The 15,871-nt window shown below is 29.3% G+C and overlaps 1 protein-coding gene across 3 annotated transcripts in view; it reads right to left on the bottom strand.

Moving 5' to 3' along the window:
- The window catches only part of LOC127285401 (synaptotagmin-7), an 858,561-nt gene that overhangs the window by 716,244 nt on the left and 126,446 nt on the right, over window positions 1-15,871 (bottom strand). Inside the window, exons 3-9 of one of the 3 annotated variants that reach the window (XR_007843600.1) lie at window positions 11,553-11,769; window positions 11,194-11,359; window positions 11,022-11,084; window positions 10,321-10,400; window positions 10,036-10,255; window positions 9,813-9,958; window positions 8,307-9,741 (exon numbers count right to left, since the gene is read on the bottom strand). The exons of the other annotated variants lie outside the window; for them this stretch is intronic. The gene's annotated coding sequence lies outside the window, so the exon portion shown is untranslated. Of the gene's footprint in view, window positions 1-8,306; window positions 9,742-9,812; window positions 9,959-10,035; window positions 10,256-10,320; window positions 10,401-11,021; window positions 11,085-11,193; window positions 11,360-11,552; window positions 11,770-15,871 lie in introns of those variants that run through there. 3 annotated transcript variants of the gene reach the window in all.

Here is a 15,871-nt window from a genome sequence, read left to right as displayed (position 1 = left end):
AGATGTACTGAAAATATGTGACTCGAAATTTCGTCATGAGATATAGGAGGCATGGCCTCTCTTTGGAAACAGGCCCAAGGGAGACTGGTATTTTTCAAGAATTACGTATAATTCGAAGCGACCGTGGTTTGTTGGGATCAGATCTTCCCGTTTGGTGATCAACTTATTGACTCGACTTAGAACTGGCCATGTCATCTGTTCCAAACTCTTTGAGCGATTAGGTTGGCGGATTTATCTTACATGTCCGTGTGGCGCAAAAAGTAGAAGCTTGTTGCACCTCCTTGCTGAGTGCCCTATATTATCTCCAGGCAGACCTGAATTTTTTGGGTGTCTGTTCCATAGGAGGTGTGTGACTGACCCTGAGCATTTTTATCTCTATAAGGCCGCGTTCAACCCAGGTTTGGACTTTATTGAGTCTCTTAGCCGATTTTTGGGTAGGGGTATTCAGAGAATAATGATTTAGTCTCGGAAGCAATTTTATGCTTTCATGTTTTTATATTTTTATTAATTTTTTTTCTTTTCTTCTTTTGCTAGTTATAATAAATGTATATATGTTAAATACAATACACTCCAACTTTTCTCTCTAGGTCTGACACACCAGTTTGAGTGTATACAGTAAATAAACAATTTGAATTGATTATTTTAGTATGATTACTTTCACCTTACCTGCATTTAGTTAAACCCTGTTTAATTTATTTGTTTATTATTTTTTAGTTTGCTTTCTTATATTATTATTTTTGTTGTTCCAATTATTTTGCTTGGTAATTCTTGTTTTGTTTTGTTATTCTTGGTTATTCCTTTCATTTTCACCCTTTTTTTATTTTTTCTTTAGTTTGCTCCTTTTTAATATTTTTTGTTTTTTTGTTTACCCATATACAATCTATTTGATTGACAACCTATTTTTTCAATTTAATTTTTGGTATGATCATATACGATAAATATTTAAAATGTAGTTGCATATCAATGCATATAAGACTTGAACTTCGTGGGCTTTATAATCCATAGTTCCCTCGCTAAGCCACTAGTTGGAAACCGAGCTTTACACACATATTATGTATGTTCACACATAGTTATGACTGTATGCTATGCAAAAGGGCACTAAACAAGGAAGAAGAAGATGTACAGTTATCGTTCAGCCTGACTTTACATATTATACAATATGATGCGGCGGGTGTTTAAGTTTTCAAAATCGATTTTTTAAATCAGGTTTTGTGTTTTTTGACCTCAGGAAACCAAAAGTCACATTTTCCAAATATACATATATATATACACATTATATTTGAACGTATCAATGCAATATAATTGGTCGCGCGCTCTGACCCACTCTGGGATGGTAGTCAGGTAGCAGTGAGCAACAACGGCGCACCCACTGCTACTCGACTACCATCAAATCGTGCGTCCGGGCGCTTGACCGGTTATTGCATTGACACGTTCATTTTCATAAATATCTCGAATACCAAAGGAGGTAAGGTATCCATTTTTTTAAAATTATAGGTCGCTCAGGCGGACAAGTAATGAGAGTATTTTAAGGGTACGGTCACACCTCGGTAGATAGCAAGGCTACCTACCTATTATATAATATAACGAATAAGAGTGAGAAAAATAAAAACATTTTTTATTTCTCTCTTCTCTCTCGCTTATTCTCTCTCCCCCATACCTTTTATTATATGATAGATAGGTAGCCTCGCTATCTACTGAGGTGTGGACCGTACCCTAAGCCATATTAATAAAAACTGACCATTTTTTGCAATTTAAAATGGTCTAAAAGTCGTTTTCTGCCCATAACTTTATAAAATCTATTGACACAGGGCGTATGATTACAATCATTAATTTGTCACAATTTTTATATTTGTTCAAATTTTCATTTATCAGAATATTCATTTAAGCGAAATTTTTCCATTTCATAATTTCCATGCAATTGATTTTGCATATTACAGAAGTTTTATTTAAGTGAAAATCGAGATGAAAATTCATTATCACAATTTTTGTTTGCTCGAATTTGTTAAATGAATTTTCGCTCAAGTGAAAAATATGTAATATGAAATTCTGTTAAATAATACCAAATAATAACAAAAGGAAATAAGTACTGTATAATGTAATTCTGTCTAATAAAAATTTATTTAAATGGTAATTCTGATAAATGCAAATGAGAACAATTAAAAATTCTGTGGGGTTAATTATTTTATATTAAAATTCTGTAATACAGAAAATTTATTTAATGGAAATTCCTGCAAATAATAATTCGACTCAAAGAAAATTACTTATAATTAAATTTAATGAAATAAAAATTATAATAAAAGAATCCAAATTTTCAGAAAAAGAATTGGATAATTCTATTATTTGAATTTATAATTCGATCAACAATTTATTCCTGCTTTTTTCTTCAACATTGGAGCTTGCAAACCGATACTAATGCGAGATCGTTGAACACCTGCCTTTCTTTTTTCATGTGTTAGACGAGGTTAGGTACATAGTTTTATCTGTTTTTGACTAACTTATTGGAAGAGAGATAGGCAGGTATACCCCTTTAAATTTAATAAAACATAGGTATTCTTACGTATTTTGGTACGTAGATTACGAAAATCGTAGTGAAAATTGGCGCAAATTTGATTATCATGGTAAAAACCGTAAAAAACACCATAAAATCATGATTTTTTGCGATTTTCTCGTAAAAAACAAAAAATTTCGAAAAAAGTTTTAGACAAAAGTTGTAGATCTCAAAAAAACACACATTTTATGTTTTATGAATTTTTTACCAAAAGTCATTATTTTTCGAGAAAACTGGTCCGAAAGTAATTTGCGGAATTCGTTAGATCCTGACTAATGGTGAATATGATACTATATACGAGTCAAATAATATGTCTAACCATGACTGCTGTATATGTTTTCATTATCATGGTGTTTTTCGTTTTTTGGATTTTTCTCGAAAAATAATGACTTTTGGTAAAAAATGCATAAAACATAAAATGTGTGTTTTTTTGAGATCTACAACTTTTGTCTAAAACTTTTTTCGAAATTTTTTGTTTTTTACGAGATAATCGTAAAAAACCATTATTTTATGGGGTTTTTTTTATGGTTTTTACCATGATAATCAAATTTGCGCCAATTTTCACTATGATTTTCGTAATCTACGCACCAAAATAGGTAAGAATACCCGTGTTTTATTAAATTTAAAGGAAGTACACCCAAGCTTTCTCTTTCAATTTCTTTTAAATTTGAAGAAACATGTGTATTGACAACTAAATTTTTTTTATCCATTTTAGGGTCGTTTAGATTTTATGGAATTTTGGAGCAAAATAAAAAAAATTTAAATCCGAAGAATACTGCAAAAACTAGCCGTCTTAAAAGTGCAAAAACCGTCTTGTTTTAAGACACATTTGGTGTCTTAGAAGCGAAAAACATCTTAAAACAAGAAGTTTTTTTCACTTTTAAGACGGACAGTTTTTACAGTGAAATAATTTTTTAAATATTAAATTTACCATTTGCAGATTTTGACGATTCCAACGATATAAATTTTTACGTCTAAATATTAAAATTTGCTTTTGGAAAAGTTATATAATTTCATGATTTACATATGTACAAACTCTAATCTTATAGTATTTTCAAAAAAATTTATACCGTTGTAATTGTTTTAACCTGTACATTGCAAATATAATACAGTGGAAACTCTCTATAACGAAACTCTTTATAAGATAAAACTCTCCATAACGTAAATATCTGTTCAATTTGGTTGGTTTGTATTAAAATCTGTATATAGATACACTCTCTTTAACAAAGCAGTCGCTCTCTATAACGAAAGTACAATGTCTCAAAATAAAAATATTTTTTCCCAATTTTGCTTCATTTGTTTACTTCTGTGTGCTGTTATTGCTGCTAGACAATTTCTGATGGTATAGGTAGATATGTAAATAAGAATGTATTCGTTACTGTGAAAAATTAATTTAGTCTCTGTTTGAGTTTACTAGAAGTCGAATGTGACTAATTGTACATGGTAAAATTAGTGGAGAAGCAATGGATGTTAATACAGATGTTACCAAAAATTGGCTGAGTAATGTTTGGTCCAAGTTAAGGGAAAAATATTCTCCGGATGACATTTTCAATGATGATGTGACGGGACTTTTTTATAAATTGAAGCCGGACAAAACATTAAAATTTAAAGGAGAAAAATGTTTTGGAGGTATATCAGATTTTTAAAATTTTTTTAATAAGACTCTCGACTTGATTTAAAAAAAATGTTTGCATAAAATTCATTAAAAATGCAAGAATAATTTTTATAATAAAGTTTATGATTTTGCAATTCATCTTGTTTTTACAGGTAAGCTCTCTAAAGAACGCATCACGGTGTTAGTAATCGCCAATATGTCTGGTACGGAAAAAAAGAAACTTTTAGTAATAGGTAAATCATAAAATCCACGGTGTTTTAAGAATATTTAACGATTGCCAGTCACCTACACAGCAAACAAATCAGCCTGGATGATATCGGTTATTTTTGAAGAGGTAGTTCGAAAATGGGATGCGGAATTAAAGGGTCGAAAAATCTTGCTGCTTGTGGATAATTGTCCCGCTCACCCTGCTCTAAATAATCTTGAAAACATCGAGTTAGTATTTTTCCCACCCAACACAACTAGTGTTTTGCAACCGATGGACCAGAGCGTGATAAAAAGCCTAAAATGCCACTACAGGAAAGAAATGTTGATGGAGATAATCGAATCAGAGAGAAAAGCCTCTATTAACATGCTGGACGCAGTGAATTTTTTGAGCAAAGCTTGGGAAGAAGTAACCACAGCTACTATACAGCATTCTTATCGTCATGCCGGTCTTTGGAGTAGTTCTGGCCCCGAAGCAGATGAGTACCAAAGTTTAGAGAGTGACAATATTCTACTCTTGAGTGAATTGATTCAACATTTTAATCAAAAAGACACTTTTACTCCTGAAGACTTCCAAAACTACGCAGGAATTGACGAGCACCTTGTTACAACAGGTACACTTTCCGATAAAGATATTTTAAGCTTATTTAAAATAAATGAGGATGAAGAAAAGGACGAAGATGAAGAGGAACATGTAGAACATCTTGGAACAACACAACCAACTACAGAACAAGCCCTTGATGCAGCCAAATTATTACAAAAATTCTTTTTATTTCATAAACAAGATTTAAAAATATCTCAAGACATAGACAAAATAGTTAAACAAATCCAAATAACATATTGGCAAAGTAGAAACACTCAATCTAAAATCACAGACTATTATAAATAATTTGTTTTCATGATCACAAAGGGTTAGCTTCTTTTTCTTTAATTCTGTCTATTTCTTTAAAATAAAAATTTAATGTGAAATACTGTTTTTTTGCTCACTTGATATAACGAAGACTCCGTATAACGAAAGAAAATGCCCAGTCCCTTGAAATTCGTTATAGAGAGTTTCCACTGTATTTATACAATTATTTTTTTAAATTCCAACAATTTTTAATTTTGCAATGAAAAGCCATAAAACCATAAAAGACCCTTCCGACTGCCTTTGGAGACCAGGCTTGCAGGTCACAAAAATTTTAAATATGTTTGCCTGATTTTAGTTATAGGAAAAGCAACACATGTTACAATCCTTTTCATATCATTGGCTATGTTTTTCAGAAAAAAAATCTAGAAAACGCCTTTTTCACTTAAAAATACACCCTTTTACAACAAGATGCGCAGAAAAATATCGAACTCTCCTGGAACAGAGTATATACATATATATATATATATATACTAGAAGGGCTACGCCCCTCTGCGCGCTTCGCGCACCAACCCCCCTGTTTTAATCATTTTTTTTTAATTTTTCATTCATCTTATTTTTCCAAATGAACAACCTATTTCAAAGAATTATTATTACAAATTCATTGAAATCTGAATAAATATTATTAAAATTAAAATTATTAAATTTTAATTAATAAATTAATTAAATTAATAATAAATAAATAATAAAATAAATTAAAATCGACATTAAGAAATTATTTATTAAAATAATTTCAATGAAATTGCCTAAAAACCAATAGATTATTAAAAAGTCTTGAAACGAACATAACCTTTAAATTCAAGTCATTTTTGGCGGGAACTCCACCTCCACTTGCGGCCATATTAAAAGTCTTAAAATTTACATAACCTTAAAATTTATGTCATTTTTGGCGGGAAATACAGAGAGCGATGAGGGAAGGGGGAAGGATTTACTGCTTTATTAGGGTCTTAAAACAAATATAACCTCAAAATTTAGGTCATTTTTGGCGGAGGAGGGGAAATGAGAGGAGGGAGGGGGGACTTGCGGCTATATTCAGAGCCTTAAAACGAATATAACCTCAAAATTTAGGTCATTTCTGGCGCGGGAGGGGAGGGGACTTGCGGCTATATTCAGAGTCTTGAAACGAACATAACCTTAAAATTTAGGCCATTTTGGAGGAGGAGGGGAAATGAGAGGAGGGAGGGGGCTATATTTAGAGCCTTGAAACGAACATAACCTCAAAATTTAGGAGGAGGGACTCCCCCCTCCTAGGTCAAGAATTTTTGAAACAGCGGCGGCGATATCTTTTTGTAATATAGTATATATATTTATATATAAATATATAATTATTAGGGTCAACCGGGGTAAATCCGAACGCTTTTAGTAAGTTTCAACAATAACATAAGTTTTTTCTTTAAAAAAAAAATACTTCCGGTATTCTGGTGCATGAAGTTGTTACTTTACTTCCATAGAACAATTTAATGGGGTAGCAAAAATTTTTGATAAATTACAATCGCAGGAAACTTAGCGTTCGTATTTACCTAGATACTTTGCAACTTTCCTAAAATACCGGGGTAAATACGAACGCCACTGTATTTCAGAAAAATCTTAGGGAAAATAAATTTAAAGTATTGCAATTGTTAAACTTATATAAAAACTCAAAAAAAATACGATAATAAACCTTTTATGTAATAATGCATCATATATAAATACAAAAATCAAACAGGTTAAAAATTAAAATGCATTACACAATTAAAACCTTCAATAACTTTATCAAATCATAACGGATTTTTCCAAAACTTGGTACAGAAAGTATTTTGGAGTCATTGAATGTAAATACAAAAATAAAAGTCAAATTCTTTAAATTCAAAATGGCGGACTTTCCTAAAACTTATTTTTAAAAATGATCAAATTTGCTAACTCCAAATTCGTAATCAGCGACCTGAAACCCCCCGAGTAACAATTTTCGAGCGAATCCAATGAATTTTTTAATTCTCGTCCGCCATTTTGAATTTTGAAAAACTGACTTCAAATTGGTAATTAGCGACCCCAAAAACCGTAGAATACCAAATTTTATTAAGATCCTGAAAACTTTTTTCAACAAACCATTTGGCAAAAAAATTGAAACACTCCTTCGAGAGAACAGAGATTAAGTTTCTGCTTATTAATTACTAACGAGGATACATATAGAAAGAAAAACTTTTTTCTATGTACTTTTATAATGTTAAAATAATAGTGTAATGAAATAAAAACAATTTTGTGTAGCTCTGATGTAAAAAAAAATTATTGAAAATACCGTTCGGATTTACCCCGGTTTTCCAATTTTCCTGGGTAAATACGAACGGTCTGATATTATTAATAAAATTTTACAGAAGACAAAAATCAAAAATAGTTTCTGTTCTAGTATTCATAACAAACAATCATAAATAATAAAATGAATTTTTAGCTTCTTTTTCTTCAAATACGAGACAAAATACTGAAAGAGTGTCATCTTTGATTTTCAATCTTTTTTGCAATACTCGTTATCTTTGTTTATGCTGTTGCTAATTAACAAACGAAAAATGGGATAATACTTAGAATCTCTTGAAGAGGATCTGAGGTAAAAATTCTCATATCGAACTTATTTTTAAAAATTTTAATTAAGCTGAAATAATTAGCGTTCGGATTTACCCCCCGTTCGGATTTACCCCGGCTGACCCTAGATTTAGAAATTTTTACCAAGAGGAAACAAAGTTTAATTTTTTCATAGATTTTTATAATATGTTAAAGAAAATTTTTTTAAAAAAATTTATGTAAAAGTAACAATTTTTTATGAACGAATTAATTTTTTTTAACTTTAGGCATGATTTTTTACTTTGTTTTATTGTTACATGCCTAAAAGTACTCAGAATATTTGGCAAAAATTTTAAAAGTGGACCTGATAAAACTTTCTGTTTAAATATTTTTTTTGTTGAATAGAATCTTTAGTGGTTTTTAGGGTTCATTATTTAAGAAATTTATACTAGATGTTCTTTTTTTATAATGTTACTGTAAACTATGAGGTAAATTTATTGTAGGGGTGTTTTAATGTTACATAGTAAGTTGAATTATTATTAATAAATAAAATTAAAACCAATTAATTTATGCTTCATAGTTTAATATGTTAGCTTATCTCAACCTTTCAGTGTAAGCTTACTCCAGATTTACGATGCAAGCTTACCATAATGTGTATAATTTTACACTATGAAGTATAGTATAACAGAATAGCAACAGCTGTTTAATGGATTTTTCATTATTATTACCATTATTAGTATCTCTCATTATTACTGCCTAAGGTGAATTAAATAAAATTTGTAAATTTTTCCTTTTTGAACTTTAGTACAATTTTAACCAGTACGCTGAGAACACGACAACGGATAGCATATGTTCTTTCACATTAAAAAAAGCAGAATTTTTATCCCAAAATCGGTATAAAAATTAACTGCAACAAATTTTATCCTATTTGTAGGCGCCATCATCTATCTGAATTAGCATTGGTTAATATTAGCTGCAACAAAATTTATACAGCATTTTTTCTGTGTTTAATATTCTAAGCAAAATGAGTGAATAGTGAAAAGAAAATATCAAAAACAATTTTTTCGATATAATACGTGTACTGCAACAATGGAAGAGAAAAAAGTGAGAGGGACTTATTGAAAATATCTTTATGATTGGGAAAATATGACAGTTCCTGCATTAAGTCATTAATCTAGGAAAAAGATTTAAGATAAAAGAAGACACGTAATAAAATGTATATATATACATACATAGGTACACACACATATATGGAAAAATCTCCCGAGATGGTGACTTTTTGGCAAAAAAAATTTAATTTTTAAATTAGTGGCACAATGTTTTTAATATGAATTATTTTTTGTCTACATTTAAGAAGTACATTTTAACATTTTAAAAAATAGAAAAAAATAAAATTCAAATTTTTTAAAAACGCTATCCTGTAGGAAATATAAATCCGCACCTTTTTTTCCTTTGAGATTTTTTTATAAAACAAATATTAAAATTAATAGAGACAAAAAAGAATAGTCCTATATAATAACAATATAATTATTATATTAATATATTATAATATAATATTAAATGTAGAGTCAGCATAACATTCGAAGCTTCCGAGAAATATTATTAAATTATAAAAACGTGGATTGACAATATGGAGAAATTTTCCCACATTGACATCACAGTACGAAATTTGCCCCCATCTCGTGAGATTTGCCCACATATAAATTTTTATATAAACAAATTTTATATTTATTTAAATAAAATATATGCGACTTGAGATCAAAAAATAATGCTATACATATTTTAATATAGTCTATGTATTTATAGTTCTACTCCTGTTCTAAGCGTACAGTCAGATCTTCGTCATTAATAGAAGTACTAGTCCTTCCTCTGCTATTAAAGTTGGAAATAGAATGTTCAGAGGAGTTAGTATTAAACTCAGAAAGCAGAGAATCTCTGAAAGAATGAATATTTAATTTAATTATTATAAAAAGTAATTACAACTATTTAATTGTTTATTTTTTTACTCATTAAATAAGTGAATCCGACAATCTTTCAGAATTCTGGATATTATTTGATTTTATTCTCTTTGCATTATTAAGTTTCTGAGTAACTGTACTTTTAATTGTTTTGGATAGGTTTTCCTCATTAGGAAAGTATACATTAACGTGACCTAAAAAAAAGATTTTAAAATATATATTATCTTTTTATTATAATGTATATAAGATTTTTGATTCTAAATGTACTTACTGTAAATAGCATTTTCAATGCTTGGATTTAATGCAGTTGTAGTATGCGTTGTTCTCTTGTTTGCATTACATGTTCCACCCGTCCGAGATAAACTAATTACTTCATTTTTTTTGGTAAAAATGACTAAGAAGGTAATTTATCATTGATCGAGAGTTCTTATTCTTAAAATAACCTCATATGGTATTGATATTTCCTCCGTAATTTGAATTAAGTCACGCATCTATAAAAAGAAATTTTTTAATCCAAATATTTAATTTCTTAATATCATTAATAGATTTTTACTACCTTAGGCAAGACTGCAGCGTACTTTACTTTACAAGATCTACTTCAGCCAAGTTTACTTCATCCTGATACCGTTCCTTAACCTGAGAAATATTCATACATAGTATTTAAAAGTAGAATTTCAATACTTTCTGTATGCATTACATTCAAAACCAAAATTACGATGAAAATATACTCCAAAAACTGACCGTCTTCAGAAAGCAAGAAATATCTTGTTTTAAAATATGCGGGAAAAGTTTAAACTCAAGTAGTCTTTTGCTCTTTAAAGATGGACAGTTTTTTGCAGTGTACATTTAAACTGCACTAGCTTTGCTGTCGCTAATTCTAATTTGAAGTCAATTTTTAAAACCTAAAAATATTATAAAAATAGTAGTGATTTGCAAAAAGCTCGAAACTCGATCGAGATTTTTCGAACTTTTCGTTTTTCGGGTCGAGCCGAGTCGAGCATTATTAATTCGAGCTCTAGTCGAGTCGAGCCGAGCTGTATAATAAAGTCAAGTCAAGCTCGACTCGGCTCGAAAAAATTTCGACTCGACTCGAAATTCGAGCTTTTTGCACACCTCTAAAATATATATATATATAAATTTTAGATAAAATTTTTTTTTCATTTTAGAGTAAGATGTATACTACCAAAACACATTATCCCATACTAGGTCACGTGGGAGGTTCCCACATACCTTTAAGCAATATATATGTACACTTACTTTACTGAGAATATCAGTTCCTCTTTTTCGATTTGCACTTTCTAGTATGGCTGTTTCTTCATTCTGCAAAACATAATTTTAATTATATTATGTTCAGTTAGCTCGCTAGCTTAAAAAACATGTATATTTTTAAATAAAACATTTGAAAATAAAGCGGCATTAGGAGTTATACATATCTCTTTTTTCCTCTTTTCCTTTTTTGGGGTCTTTAATTTCGCCATCTTCATCGTCACTCGAAGTAGGTAATTTTCTTTTAAGCAACTTTCTTGATTTTTTGGAACGGTCAAGAATTCCATACTTTTCTTAATTTTTACATAATCTTGCCATATCAGGCCAAGCTACAAATTTCAATACGTTAAAATTTACATACTTAAAAATTTATGACTTGTTTCCGCACAGCACCAAAAGTTATAGAAATATTTCCAATGTTGCCTTAACACTGCAGAAAAATTGCAGAAATTTTAATGTTGTCAATATTACTAAAATTTCAGGTGCTGTAGGGGTTGTGAGTCGTTGGATTTATATACTCACTTCCAGCGGCTAAAACTTTAACCACTACAAGCTGATAATTTTCTTTGTTTGATATTTTTCTTATTCCACTTTCTGGCCAAGACATTGTAACGATTTTTCCATTCTTAATGATATCCTGCAATTCTTCATCAGTGTATGGGTTTTGCAGCCATGAACGAAACCCTACCCCGAATTTATCCTTATTCATGAAGAGGCAAAAAATGCTATCCTCTTTTCTCTAAAACATGTATATATATATATATATATATATATATATATATATATATATATATATACTTATATATAGTGTGATATCATAAGGATGTCTATCCGAAGTATGGAAGATATTCATGATATGGATATTGGAATAATATTAGGAATAATAATAAAGAATGATAAAATATTTAAATATCTGGAATATCATCAACGTATCTCAGGTACATCAGCGGGATATTCCAAGATGTGGTCAAAATATCACATGGATATTCTGAATTATTGTCATTCGGTTGTTCATGTATAGTAAATATTTATTTGGTTTAAATACATATATTATGAATGATGGGCAAGTAAATCATATATTTGGATCAAATAATTTTTATTTGATACCTAATTGCATCTGGATATTCAGAATATCCTATGAACGCTTCAGGGATATCTTTTGGTCCAAGAAAATTAGGATATCCCTAGGATGTCTATTAGGATGCCTTAAAAGTCCTGTAGAAATCGTAGGGATATTCTCATTTCTCCGTCAGAATATTATTCCAAGTATGTCCGCAGGATATCCTGAATATCCAAATTCACTAATAGGAACATAATAATAATATAATACTAAGACATTTTGATACTTGCCATAAGTGTAAGTTAACAGCTTAAATTTTGGAATATTACAAAGAACAAAATCATTTTGTAATTTTTTTATACTGTTTAAAACTTTGTATTTTTGTTTTTTAGGAGATACAAAATAATAATTCTCAACAACTTCGAAATGTAATAGAAGAAATGGAAGTTGATTTAAATGAGATTAATGAGTATTTTAATACTTTACAACATCATCAACTAAAATACACATTATGGAACAGAAGGTAGATAAAGTAATCAAAGTTTCTAAAAAGAAAACAGACGACGAAGAAGAAGAAGTTGATGAGAGTGATGAAGATGACAAAGATGTTGAAAGTCATACAAATGAAAAAATTGATGTATTTTTTTAATGAAGAAAGCAATGCAGAAGATGAAACTTCTGATTGGTCTTCTGATGAAGAAGATAGTTCTTGGAATAATTCAAAAAATACGAAGGTATGTATATATAAATATATTAAATATCATTGAGAAGTTAGAAATCTTATTTACAAATTTACATATGTTTTTCTAAATTTCTGGTTTTTTATATTTTATATTTAAAAGCATAACAAAATATATTATTAATAAAATATCTGCTTACATAGGATATAATACCAATCTATCCAGGCTGCAATATAACAGAAGAAGAAAGTGAAGTTTTGCTGATGACTTATGCTTCAAGGCACCATTTATCAGATACAGCACTAGATGATCTTGTGTGTCTAATTGATTGTTATTTGCCAAAACCATTTTTTAATAAAAAAATATGATACAGTGCCAATAGAAATGCACTTTTACTGTCCCACTTGTAAAGCTATTCTACCTTCACAGCAAAAGGAATATTGCAATACTACTACTTTCGTTTGTTCACAGTGCAAAAATGAACATAACGAAGTACACTTAAAACGTAATTACTACTATTTTTTGAATATATCAATAAAAGATCAATTACAGGCTATTTTAAACAGTGATTTATAGTATAAATTAAGGACAACATGCGAAGAAGAATCTGACATTATAAGCAGCACAATGTATCAAGAGATAATTGAGGAACGTCACTCACAAGAACGCTGTATTACTTTACAGTTTTGTTTTGATGGTGTTAAAGTAGGCAAATCTTCTTCTGTATCAATGTCACTATTTGTAGATCAGCTTACAGAACTTCACGAAAATGGCTTCACTTGTGAAACTCCGGAAGAAATTCAAACCATAAAAGTTCATACATTTTTATCAACTTTTGATTCAGTTGCACGACCTTTGCTTCAAAATATTAAACAATATAATGGCGAGTATGGTTGTTCTTTTTGTCTCCATAAAGGTAAAAGAATTGCTGTTGGTAAAGGATTTACACGTATTTATAAAAGATCACCTGCAGTTAACCGTACAGAGAAGCAACATTACAATGTTTGCAAAAAAGCAGCAATAAAAGGAAAACCACTTCAAGGAGTAAAAGATTTTTCCACGTTAATGCTATTACCTTTATTCAACATCTTTTGTTCTTTTGGACTAGACTACTTGCACTGTGTACTCTTAGGCGTGGTTAAAAAAATGGTTAACGCTTTATTAGATTCAAAAAATACTGAAAAATATTTGTATCTTGGCAGAAAATAGATTTAATAGATGATATACTATTAAACCGCCTTCTGAGATAACAATAACTCCTAGATCTTTACATGATAGAGCTATTTGGATAGCCTTAGAACGGAAAAATTTTTTACTTTACTATTCCTTGACATGTTTCAAACGATATCTTCCGGAAATTTATTTTAAACATTGGTTCTTGTTAGTTTTAAGCATGAACATTTTTTTAAAAAGGAAAATAAATGACACAGATTTTGTAACAGCTGAAAGTGAATTAAGGGAATATGTTTCAAAAGTACAGAATTTATACGGTGAAGAGTATATGAAGTTTAATATGAATTTGCTGTATCACATTCCACAATCTATATTGAACCATGGTGCTTTGTGGGCAACGTCCACCTTCCCATTTGAACACTATAATGGAATTCTAGCGAAATTATTTAAAAGTTCCCAAGCAATACCTTTACAAATTTCTAAATTATTTATCTCCAGACAAAAGCTTGGATAATACTTGGAAATGCCTTAAGTGCTTGCACACTTCTTGCAGAATTAACCATTCTTCTTCTTGTAAAAGCAAATGCTTTAAAATTTCGTTATTTTCACATAACAATACTAAAGGTTTCTGCATTCCAAGTCCTATTTTAATCATTTCAACACTAGAATTCCAGCTCGTGCTTACATCGATATTTGGAGTCCTATACTTTACATTGCAAGATTCGCAACAACTTCTTAGTTTAATTCTCCACTGCTCAGAATTTTTCAACTTGGAGAAAAGTCTTCTTAATTTTGCAAGTGGAGTTCTGCAGTTTAGTTTCTCATTTTCAAGGTCATCTTCAGTTTCAGTTGCTTCATTATCATTGCCTTTGTCACTTTCATTACAGCTACCATCATCGACAATCGTCGAAAAAGTTGTAGGGTAAATATTTTTTTACTACCCAGTCTACAGTTTTTTCATGAATAATCTCAGGAGTATACGCCTATTCGAGATATAATAAAGAGTTAATTGTTATTTAGGTTATTTTATTATTATTTATTTATTTAATTGTTTATTTATTTAATAACAAAAAGTTATAAGATAATTGTTATTATAATTGTATCTATTATAATTATTATTTGTTATTGTATTATAATTTATCTTATTACTTTATCATTAATTTAATTATTTGTTTATTTATTTATTTAATAATAAAAGTTTATAAGAAGTTTTAATTATGATTTTCCAATAAAGTTCTTTTATAAACATATATTTATTATTTAGAATGAAAACATTTACAAGTTAGGTTATAGTTAGAATGAAAAAAAACTTAAGAAAAAATTATATAAAGTCTTTTTAAGTAGAACTTGTTATATTTTGGTAAATGAAATTAAGAACTTCTTTATTTCAATACATTTTTACTTATCTATTGCACTTCTAATTAAATAAAAAATTATTTTAAAAAACTGTTTTTTTAATATGATTTAAATAAAAATATACGTTGAAGTTCAATATTACTTGGGAGTGTGATGAACTTGGAACAATCAGGTAAATTTTTTCATACTCTTCTTGATGGTTTTTTTCCAAGTGACGTTTTACTCTAGTAGTATTTCCTGCGGTCATTTTAATTGAAATACATTTTTGATTCTTTTCAAAACATATTTTGCATTTCGCCGTTTTTACATTTTTTACAATTGAAAATTCAAAATATTCTTCCAAAGGCTTCCCATTCCTCTTTCTTCTTTTACAGAGTGGACATGCATCACGTTTATTACTACTATTATATTTTCAATTAGTGAACACTTAATTTAATGTGTTAATATATTCGTATTTATAATGTTTACAAGTAATGCAAATGGTTAAAGACTAAAAATAAATACTTTGGATTTCTCGATTCTTCCATAATTTGATTTTCTGATTCCAAATTTTCGTTCGACATTTTCATCTA

This window comes from Leptopilina boulardi, unplaced genomic scaffold, assembly GCF_019393585.1.
Source record: "Leptopilina boulardi isolate dan_hultmark-lab unplaced genomic scaffold, ZJU_Lbou_2.1 LbouV2_332, whole genome shotgun sequence".
NCBI lineage: Eukaryota > Metazoa > Arthropoda > Insecta > Hymenoptera > Figitidae > Leptopilina > Leptopilina boulardi.
This window is presented reverse-complemented; position numbering and strand designations above follow the sequence as displayed.